The sequence below is a fragment of the Erinaceus europaeus genome, chromosome 2, assembly GCF_950295315.1.
Source record: "Erinaceus europaeus chromosome 2, mEriEur2.1, whole genome shotgun sequence".
In the NCBI taxonomy this organism is placed as follows: domain Eukaryota; kingdom Metazoa; phylum Chordata; class Mammalia; order Eulipotyphla; family Erinaceidae; genus Erinaceus; species Erinaceus europaeus.
Genome location: NC_080163.1, coordinates 65356191 through 65367226, shown reverse-complemented (window position 1 = coordinate 65367226; position 11036 = coordinate 65356191). Strand labels below are relative to the sequence as shown.

General features: G+C 42.7%; 1 protein-coding gene across 2 annotated transcripts in view; it reads left to right on the top strand.

The window, feature by feature from the left end:
* Positions 1-1146: 1146 nt before the first annotated feature.
* The window catches only part of TACC1 (transforming acidic coiled-coil containing protein 1), a 171619-nt gene continuing 161729 nt past the window's right edge, over positions 1147-11036 (top strand). Inside the window, exon 1 of one of the 2 annotated variants that reach the window (XM_060182402.1) lies at positions 1147-1405. The gene's annotated coding sequence lies outside the window, so the exon portion shown is untranslated. The remainder of the gene's footprint in view (positions 1406-11036) is intronic. The other variant, XM_060182365.1, reaches the window with a different exon arrangement.

The window sequence follows — 11036 nt, the reverse complement described above, 5'->3', positions numbered from 1 at the left end:
AGCCCCATCGATCTGACCTTGGCCCCATGTCTATTCATATTCAGCACAGAAGCCTGTGTAACCTCTGGATCCCTGTCAGTTTAAGCTCACATTCCATGGTCATAGCTGGGAACATTCTAGGCTGCTGCATTTTGTTTTTACCAGTTATTAGTATTGTTATTATATTTTTATTGCTGCCAAAGTGATGGGGCTCAGTGCTGGCACTATGCATCCACTGCTCCCAGCGGCCAGTTTTTCTTTTTCCTATTTTTTTGTATTTATTTATTTATTTTCCCTTTTGTTGCCCTTGCTTTATATTGTTGCTGTAGTTATTGTTGTTGTTATTGATGTCATCGTCATTGTTAAATAGGACAGAGAGAAATTGAGAGAGGAGGGGAAGATAAGGGGAGAGAGACACCTGCAGACCTGATTCACTGCTTGTAAAGCGACTCCCCTAAAGGTGTGTGTGTGGGGAGGCTCGAACCAGCATCCTTCCCGATCCTTCCATAGGTCCTTGCACTTTGTGCCACTTGCTTAACCCGCTGCGCTACCGCCCTACTCCCCTTTTTCCTAATTTTTATCAGATAGATAAATGGGAGGGGTGGGAATTGGGGAGATAGAGAGAGAAAAACAAAGATAGACACCTGCAGACCTGCTTCATCGTTCATAAAGCAGATCTCTTGCAGGTGGGGAACGAACGGGGCTCGAACCCAGGTGATTGTGCTTGGTAATATGTGCTTAATCGGGTGCGCCACCACCCAGCCCCTTGTACTGTTACTAGTCAATTAAAAAGGAGGGGGGAAGTCAAGAGGGATATGGGTGTGTATACATTTCTTGGAATTTAGAAGTTCTACTCGGGAAAATTGGCAAAACATCTCCCTCACCCTCTCCCTCTCCCTCTCGCTGGTCTTTGTAACTGGACGGAGTCACAAGGAGAGAATATTATTGAGCCAAGTTAGGGCGGAGGAGGAGAATTTTTTTCCAGCATGTCAGGAATGAAGCTGACTTTCCCTGAAAGTCAGTACTGGAGGATAGAGGGGGGACGGGGGGGGGGGGGACGGGGGGGGGGCGGAGGCAGCGCAGGAATTCAGAGCCTTCTTTCCTGCAGAGAGCGAGCGCCTGGGAAATGGCAAGTTCTCCCAGTTCTCCCTCCCTAGAGCTCCCAGCCTCAGTGGACATTTCCTGTTTTGCCTCTGGAAATTCAAGCCAAAACTTACACAACATCCCTTCCCCTCTCCCCCAGCGCTCTTGGGAGACCATCCCCTCCCTCCGTCGCTGAGCTCAGAGCCTGCCCTCCCCTTCCTTCCGCGGAACCCCTCCCGGGCCAGCCAGCGGTGCCCAGCTTTCCAGGGGGAGATGGTGCGTCCACTGTAGCAGGTGGTGCAAGACAGAGTGAGAACCGACCCTGGGGACCCCAGTCCAAGAGGTAGGAACTTTCTCGCACCAGCCTTTCTCGCAGTCGTTTGACATTTCTTGAGCCAAATGCCACACCAGACCTGTAAGCTATGGGCTGAGGGCGTTTCTTGCAGCTGAGTGTGTATGGTGAGTGGGGTGGACTCCACCGTGAGAAGCTCAGGGGTTTCTCTCTCCATTTCTCTCCATCTCTCTCTCTCTCTTTGAAAGTTAATTGTACGTTTTGCTTTGAGGTGTGTGTGTGTGTGTGTTTGTGTGTGTGTGTGGTGTGTGTGGGCGGTGTGTGTGTGTGTAGTATCATGGTACATTTCTGGGAATCCCTTGCTGATTTTCTCCTTTCCTCCCTCTCTTTCTTCCTTTTTTCCTCTATTGCTTCCTTCTTTCTTCTGTGTGTTTGTTTTTGGAGTGCCTGTAATATCAAGAAGCATTCATAATTACCCTTAGTTTTGAAAAAGATTCTGAGAGAAACAGGTGAAATGGAAGGGATTCGAAAAAGACATTTTGACTGGGGCCCAGCTATTTACCAGGACTTGGACCCTGTGGACCTCTGTGTACTTCATGGTGTACTTCTGGCCCAGGAGACTCACTTCCTCCCTCTCATCAGCATGCAGAAATACACCATGACTTGTTTCTCCACGTGTGGGGATGTGGTCCAGGTTCTTAACATTCTTGAGTTCACATCTCTGTCCACAGTGTAGTCTAGGGACATTTTTTGATAGAATTTCTCCCTGGAACCTCTGAATTCCCTCTTGAATAATTTTCTTTTTAATTGAAAAGCAGCAACAATGATAACTGATAAAAGAATGCAGTGAGAAGGTCTTTAAACTGTGGCTTCAGAGGGTTCTGTTCTGTTCAGTTCAGCCTTCCTCGTGTTCACATTTCTACCCACAATGTGCTCTGTGTGGTAAGCAGACAGTGTGTTTTGTTTTTTTTAATTTTTTATTTAAGAAAGGATTAATGAACAAAAACATAAGGTAGGAGGGGTACAACTCCACACAATTCCCACCACCCAATCCCCATAAGACAGTGTGTTTATGGAAAGAAACTAAGTGCAGGGGAGACAACTGTCTAGGACACAGACAGCTGGTCTACCCAGGCCTAGTTAGATGTGACCTGTTAGCTCCTTGTGGAGATGCTTCCTGTCCTAGAGTGCTGCTTTGGCAACACACATGCTGATACTGGACTGATTCAGAGAACTCAGCTTGATTTTTACAGCAGGTATACAGATGCATTGCAGATGCCCATTCTCAGAATTCTCAGACTTTTACTCATCTCTACCACATATTTTGACCCTTAGCCATATATGATATATACTGTTCTCTTACAAGCTAAACAAATTAGAGTTTGAATGAAACAACTCATCATAACAATAAGTGAATTCAAAAGCATCAATCAACTCTTGAGCCCTGACTGTGTGCCAGACACCCTTCTAAGGGTGACAGGTATCATCATCATTCCCCTTCTACAGATGAGCAAATCAACACTGGAGACACACTTAGGAAGTGGTAGAAAAGGTATCTGGGGGCCGGGTGGTGGTGCACCTGGTTAAGCACTCACATTAGAGTACACAAGGACCCAGGTTAAAGGCCCCGGTTCCCACCTGCAGGGGGGCAAGATTTGCGAATGGTGAAGCAGGGCTGCAGGTGTCTGTCTCTGTCTCTGTCTCCCCCTTCCCTCTCGATTTCTGGCTGTCTCTATCCAGTAAATAAAGATAATACAAAAGAAAAGAAAAGGTATCTGAACTAAGGCACCTCAGTCTCTGTCTCTCTCCCTCTCTAAATCCTCCTCCCCTCTCAATTTTTCTCTGTCTCTATCCAATCATAAATAAATAAAAATTTAAAAAATAAAACAAGAACTGAAAGATAAAAACTCCCTGACTTTACTTCCCCCTATATTTTTTTATAATGCAGAGCCAGGGGGTGTGAGGTAGCACCATTGCTATCTGAAAAAGAAAGAAAGTTTTAAAAACAGTTTTCAAAATTGCTGACCTGGAACGAAGTATTATCTGTCTAGACTGAAAATGACGACTTACGGGAGGGAGCTGACTTACAAAGGGCTTTCTCACTTGCCCATATCTAGGCTCTTTCTTGGCCCTCCCCACCAGCCTTCTATTTAATGATCATCTTCTGCCCTAGGAAACCCAGAGGAGGGATGTGCTGGCCAGACTGGGGAAGTGAGCTCTCCCATATCAGGCAGCCTTTCCTTGCATGCTGGGACAGATAAGTAGTAGAGTCCTAAAGGGCATATATTAGAGCCTCCTTTCTCTCTGAGTCTTTCTTGAATTCCTTTCTCACTTCTGCTCAGAATCAGACTGTGTGATCAATAAGAACAGCTGCTATTGATCTTGCTTCATGATCACCCCATGTACTTACTGATTCACCATGTTGGCAAGACTGATGCTGAGCATGTAAGACAGATAAGCTTGTGCCATCCTCACAAAAGCTCCACCAGGTAGTTTTTGGCATGGTATCCATTCTGCTGATGAGGAATCTAAAAAGAGACAGTAAGTGCTTTACCCAAGGGCATCCCCAGTCAGTTAATGGTGAAGACTGGAACCCCAACCTCAGAGTCTGAGTCACACTGCTTTGAATACTTTTGCAACCCTGTTTAACAAAGGTAAGTAAAACGTGTATGGTGCTGTTGGGTTTTGGTGTTTTGTTTTGTTTTCTCTCTCCAGAGGAGTCCCTGAAAATAAACTGGAAGAAAAGGGCAACTTGGTCAGGACAGAATGTTCCAGGGAAGAATGTTCAAAAAAAGTACAGTCCGAGAAAAAAAAAAAAAAGTAGAATCCAGATTCTTGTCCAAGCTGTGTTTCTGATAAATATTCCCTCTCCTTTGAAACATGGTATGGTTCAGCATGAGAGTCATCTCTGTAACCAAACTACCTAGGTTCAAATCTCAGCACTGCCATATGCTGACTTAGAGAGTGATGACACCTCCATCTCCTCTTCCTTCCACTTCCTTTTTCTCTTCTTCTTTTTGATATTATTTATTTAGATAGAGACAGTAAGAAAGAGTGAAAGAGACCACAGCACCAAATCTTCCTTCAATTTTCTAAGGAATGGGCTTGAACCTGGGTCACACACATGGTAAAGCAAGACATTATCCAGTGACCTATTTTGTAAGCCTTAGCTTGGCATCTTAGACAATTAACATAACCTCTGTGTCAAAGTTACTTTAAGGTGATGGCATCCCATGTAGAGTATGATAACAACAGGATCTATTTCACAAAGATCTGATGATGATGACTTAGTTCTCATGCAGCCTTTAGAACTATGTCTGGCACATAATATGCACCAAGAAAATATGCTGTTATATGTAAAGAGGATGTTGAATCAAATTCACAAAAGGTAGTTGGGTGAGAGCCAGCAAGATAGCTCACTTCAAAAGCACCATTGCTTTGTCATGGACATGGTTCAGGTTCGATCCCAGTCCTTGCCACCAGGGTTATTGCTGAAGCTTGGTGCCAGCAGTATAAATCCACCACTCCTGGTGACTTTTTCTTTTTTGCTTCTTCCCTTTCTTTCTTTCTTTCTTTCTTTCTTTCTTTCTTTCTTTCTTTCTTCCTATTTTATTAGATAGGAGAGAGAGAAATTGAGAGGGTAGTGGGCGATAGAGAAAGAGAGAGAGAAAATAGAGAAATATTTGCAGACCTGCTTCACTGCTTGTGAAGGGTCCCCTTTGCAGGTGGCCGTGGGAGCTCAAACATGGGTCTTTGTGCCTATCATTGTGTGTACTTAGCTTGGTGCATCACTGCCTGACCCCTCTCTGTGTCTATCTGAAAAAGTCAGCCTGGAGTGGTGAAACCCCACTGATTATTTAAATAAAAAAAGATAATGTAGCCAGTGAGATAGTTGACCAGGTAGGGTTCATACCTTGTTACCCTTGTGCACGCTAGCCCACACAGGAGCTACTACGGTATCAAGAAAAGCTCTGATCCTGTGATGTCTCTCCTTCTCCCCACCCATCTCTATTTGAGTAAAAAGAAGAAAAAAAAAGCAGACTTCAGGGGGGCAGGCAGTGGTATACCTGGTTAAGTGCACACATGCAGGATAAAAGCTTCAAGAGTGGTGAAGCAGGGCTGAAGATGTCTCTCTGTCTCTTTCTCTCTCTATCTCTTTCTCTCCCTCCCAATTTTTCTGTCTCTATCCAATAATAAATACAAATTAAAAGATTTCTTTTTTGAAAAGGGGCCTTCAATAATGGAATTGTACATATGTGGGACCCCAACTTCACACACATACATGCATGCTGAAAGGAATAACTAATGTTTGAATCTATAAAATGGTTATTAATGATTTCATTTGTGAGTTGGGTCCAGGTCAGGAAGGACCTAGGCTCTCTGATGGGTAGCTTAGGACCTACAAAAAGTGTTTAGTTGTGGGGCTGGACAATGGTTCACCCAGTAGAGCTGACATGTCACAATGCACAGGGACTTGGGTTCAAGCCTCTGGTCCCCGCCTGCAGGGGGAAAGCTTTACGAGTGGTGAAGCAGGGCTGCAGGTGTCTCTTTGTCTCTCTCCCTCTCTATCAGCCCCCTCCCTCTTGATTTCTGTCTGTCTCCAGCCAATAAATAAAGATAATAATAAATAAAAAATTAAAAAAAGAAACCCAGTCTTCCCAAATTAGACTATTTGATTAAATAAAATATAATTTATTTATCTTTGTAGTTATGGAAACTACTCCCACCTTTGATCTATTGTTATTAAAAACAAACAAAAATGTTTTAGATGCTTTTTTTTTTTTTAGTGAGTAAATGCTATTGATTGAATCACTTGTATTTTTAGAACGATGAGTTTAAGATTTCAAGCTGAGCTATTAAATTTAAGAGTTAAATATAGCTGATTTAAAAATTAAAAGAACATGACTTACCAAAGAGCTCTGCGGCATTTTCAAAGAGTAAATCTGTGAGCACAGCCAAAATCTAGAATAAATTTGTAATGACCTTGAAAATAATGTGCATTAGTTTACCAATTTTTACCGGAAGTCTAGTGGGCAAAAAATAAATTGACTGACATTCACTGAGCACATACTATGAGCTAGACATTGGGCTAAGTGGTTGTGCATTATCTCATTTTTTTAATCCTAGCAGGTTATTATGATTATCATGACCCACTTAGAAATAAGGATAGCAATATTTTGATAAGAAAGTCATATGCACAAAACCACTATGCTGGTGAGTACTAGAGATGGGATACTCCCATTAATCACAGCTCAAGTAAGTCTAATCTTTCTAGATTTGAGTCTTGCCTTTTTTTTTTTTTTAATTCTGGGGCTTTGTACCTGGTGATTCCACTGCTCCTAGAGACTTTTCTCCTCCTATTCCTCCTCCTTCCATAATCAGATAGAGACAAAGAGACAGAGAGGGAGAGACACTATAGCACTGCTCCATTGTTCATGAAGCTGTTTCTGTATGGTGCTGGGGGCCATGGTGTTTCTGTATGGTGCTGGGGGCCCAAATCCAAGTCCTCAAGCATGATAGTGTGTGTTTTAGTAGGTGAGCTACCACCAAGTCCCAACTGAAGTCTTTTTGGTCCATTTGAAGAGTGCTGTATCTAAAAGTGGATAGAGAGAACAGTAACTTTCATAACACTTTCTCCAATGCACCAACTCCTGTGATATGCAAATTTTTCTTATGTTACTTGATTTTGACAAGCTGCTAGGCAGTAATATGAGGTTGTGATGTTATTCCCAAGTGCCCAGAACCTACCCACCTTCTCAGTCTCTCATATTCAATCTCCCCTTCCTTTCACAATAGAAAGGTCTTTGGGCTCATAATTCACTGAAAAACCTTAAAACATAAACCATGGGGCTGGGTGGTGACATACTTGGTTGAATGCACAAATTTCCATGCATAAAAGATTTGGGTTCAAACCTCCAGTCCCCACCTGCTGGGGTGAGGGTGGGGAAAGCTTCACAAGCAGTGAATCAGTGCTGTGGGTGTCTCTCTTTCTTTCCTTATTTCCCTCTCCCCTCTCAGTTTCTCTCTATTCTATCAAATCAAATTAAATAAATAATAAAACAAATCTTTGAAAAAAATACTATCTCTCAAGTGTGGGTGTGTTTATAATATGAATCAAGTTGTTTAGTTGGAAAGAAGATGCCAACAGGATTTAGAAATCATTTAACAGTTTGGAGAGAGTTTTTAAAGATTTTGAAATACAGGCCTTTCTTAAGCACCCCTCCTTCTGCCATCACATGCTATAAATCAATGCTCAAGTGAGACCCACCAGTCGTTGTGGAGGGTCTTGGTTTAACGACTAAGGGTGGAGTTAGAGAAAGGAAGGAAATCTGTTCAATATCCCAGGCCACCCAAGATCTATGGGAATGAGAGGGTTGGGGAGGGGCCTTTTCATCTTATGCATGTTCAACCCTAGAGAAATCATGGGGATTTTTTTTCCCCTTTGTCTTATTCTGTTTTCCAAAGGAGGTTCCAATGAGACAGAAGCAGACAGGAATTACTTTAAAAAAAAAAAAAAAAAGAGGAAGAAGAAGAAGAAGCAGAAAGAAAGAAAGAAAAAAGCAGACACAATACAGCACAGAATGCCCCTAAGGCAGCAGGGGAAGGTTTGGTGTATGTTCAATGTTCAACACACATGGCTCTCCTGGACACTTGGAACTTTCCATAGTTTAACTTTCTGGCTAATTATTACCATCTGTGTGGTTGCTAGCAGCTGGCTTTTTGTCAAGCTTGCCAGTGGAGTTGATGGGCCAGCCCGAGGTCTGTATCAGCTGCTGCCAGCTGCTGTGGCCCTTTGCATTTTCCTCAGGAGCAGACAGGTGTACCCTCTGACCGCTGACCAGCTGCTGGGTGAAGGATCGGCCTCTCAGCCTGCGTCTGTGCCTCTCTCTTGAGTGGTTGTGCAAAACCTGGCTTGATTGGCTATCCCTAGTCCAGCATGGCTGTGGTGTGTCTGCCAATGAGTCCAGCACAACTAGCTCCTTTCCTCACATCCCACAGTGGATAGAAAGCCAGCCTGTGTCTTATGTCTCTGCTGAGAAGTGGAGCTGTGTCTTGAGAAAGAGGGGTCTGCATGCACTTCAGTAAATAAACAGCTGTCTGACCTCAAGGCACAGATTAGCCTTATCTTGATAAGGCATGTAGTCAGCTTCTAGGATCATAAGCATTAGGACTCAAATTTCTCTCTTCTAAACCTATTCTTTTGTTTTTTTATTATTTTTAATTTAAAAAATAATTATTGATGAGAAATTATTGATTGATTTTAAGAGAGAGAGAGAGAGGATGAGAACCAGGCATCTTTCTGGCATCTGTGATGCTGGTTATCAAACACAGGGCTTCCTATGTAAGAGTCCAGTGCTTTATCCAATGCACCACTTCCCAAACAGCACAAACCTATTATTTTATGAAAGATAATATTGTATCCTTTGGGAGACAATGTATGGAACTGGATGTGACTGTGTTTAGTAAAATCAGTGCAGAAACGAAAGATAATTACTGGGTGGTTTTGCTTATATGCAGAAAAAGAGGAAATTGAAACATGAATTTAGAAAAGAAAAATGGTCCAGGGAAGGGTTCAATGGTTAAAGTGTTGAACTCTTAAGCATGAGATTCTGAGTTTGATCCCTGGCAGTGCATGAGTCAGAGTGATTCTCTGGTCCTCTTTCCCTCTCTCTTCCTGTGTCTCTCATCAATCAATCAATCAATCAATGTGGTGAAACCATTTCCAAGACTTTGTAAGAACTATGCCAGGCTGTTATCACTGAAAGAGTGTGACAAAACTTTAGTAGTGAATGTGGGGTGGTATTATACCCGATAATCTTGTATATCATTATTAAATCACTAATTTTTTAAAAAAGAAATGGGAGTCCGGCAGTAGCACAGTGGGTTAAGCACAGGTGGCGCAAAGCGCAAGGACCGACAGAAGGATCCCAGTTCGAGCCACCGGCTCCCCACCTGCAGGGGAGTCGCTTCACAAGCAGCAAAGCAGGTCTGCAGGTGTCTATCTTTATTTTTTTATGTAAGCAGGAAAATTTCACACGAGTCAAGTTTTTTTTAAGGTTTCTTTTCCACTTTTTAAAAATCTTTATTTTATAGAGACAGCCAGAAATTGAGAAGAAGGGGGAGACAGAGAAGGAGACAGAGAGACACCTGCAGCACTGCTTCATCACTTGTGAAGTTTTCCCCCTGCAGGTGGGGACCAGGGGGTTGAACCTGGGTCCTTACGCACTGTAACATGTTCACTCAACTAGGTGCGTTACCACCTGGCCCCGGTATCTATCTTTATTTCACCCTCTCTGTCTTCCTCTCATCTCTCCATTTCTCTCTGTCCTCTCCAACAATGACATCAAAAACAACAACAATAATAACTACAACAATAAAACAACAAGGGCAACAAAAGGGAATAAATAAATATTTTTTAAAAAAGGAAAAATAAATAAACCTATTCTTTCACATATTAAGAGCATGAGGTCTAGAGAAGTAAGGACTCCCCACACTCTCAGAGGTAGGGTCCAGGGGCCCCTCTGTCTCACTAAACCTCTTTGTTATGTTGTGCGGATAATCTTGAGAAAAGACTGACGATATAAGAATGCTGGGTGTTTCCATTTGCCCTGATGAATCAATCTACTCTCCACCCTCCTCCATTCTGCTCCAAGGCCAGGTTTCAGGTTAAGTTCAGCCAATGAAGGCCACAGGCCTCTCTGTCAGAGGGAGAGAAAAAAAAGTGAACTGGAGATACTAGTTTCCCTTTCTTTCTGCATTGCCAGGGACTGACTGTGTGCACTGAACAGAAGCCACTACTGCTCATGGCCCTTCCCACTCAGCTGTCCATCTGTGGCCCCTACAGCTAGGAGCATAGCACCATCTCTCCCGCTATGTATTCCGGAAGACCTGCACTTTCTCTTGAGGTCTCTTGTAGTCTACTCAGGCCTTTTTATTTTACTTGTATTAAACTTGTATTACACTCACATATTGGGGAGTGTCACCTGCGTAAGTCATGACTGATGTGTGTGGGTGACTCTGTTTACAAGAGAAAGAAAAAAAAATCTACTAGAGGAGGATATATACCTGCATTTAGGGAAAGGGTATATTTCCTGTAGCTTCTGTAACAAATGACCATGAAATCAGTGAGCAGAAATCAAGGTGTGAGCAGGGCACCAAGCTGCAGAGGTTCTAAGAGAATGTTCTTTTCATCTTCTCCTAGATGCCAGCATTCCTTAGCCTGTGACCACATCACTTCAGTATCTGCCTCCAAGGTCACATTGTCTTTTCCTCTCCTTTGTGTAATGCCTTCCTCTGGACCGCCCCACCCTTTTATAGGGACTCTAGAGTATACATTTTAGGTCCACTCAGGTACCCCAGAACAATGTTTACAAAGTCTTTAATCACACTGATATCTTTTCTTACATTACTTTCTTTGAATTTTGTCTTTTCTTTCATGTTTTAGCTTATGAGCCATTTTGAGTTAATTCTGTGAAGGGTTTCAGCATGTGCCTATACTATCTTTTTGCATGTGAAAATGTACAGTCATTCTACCACCATTTGCTAAGAATACTGTCCTTGCTTTATTGTATGTCCTTTGTCCTTTTATTGGAGATCAGTTCACTGTTTTTATGTATGTTTCGAACTCCTTATTCTACTAATTTATCTACTAATCTATTGTCGGGCTGGCTTCGCAAGTGGA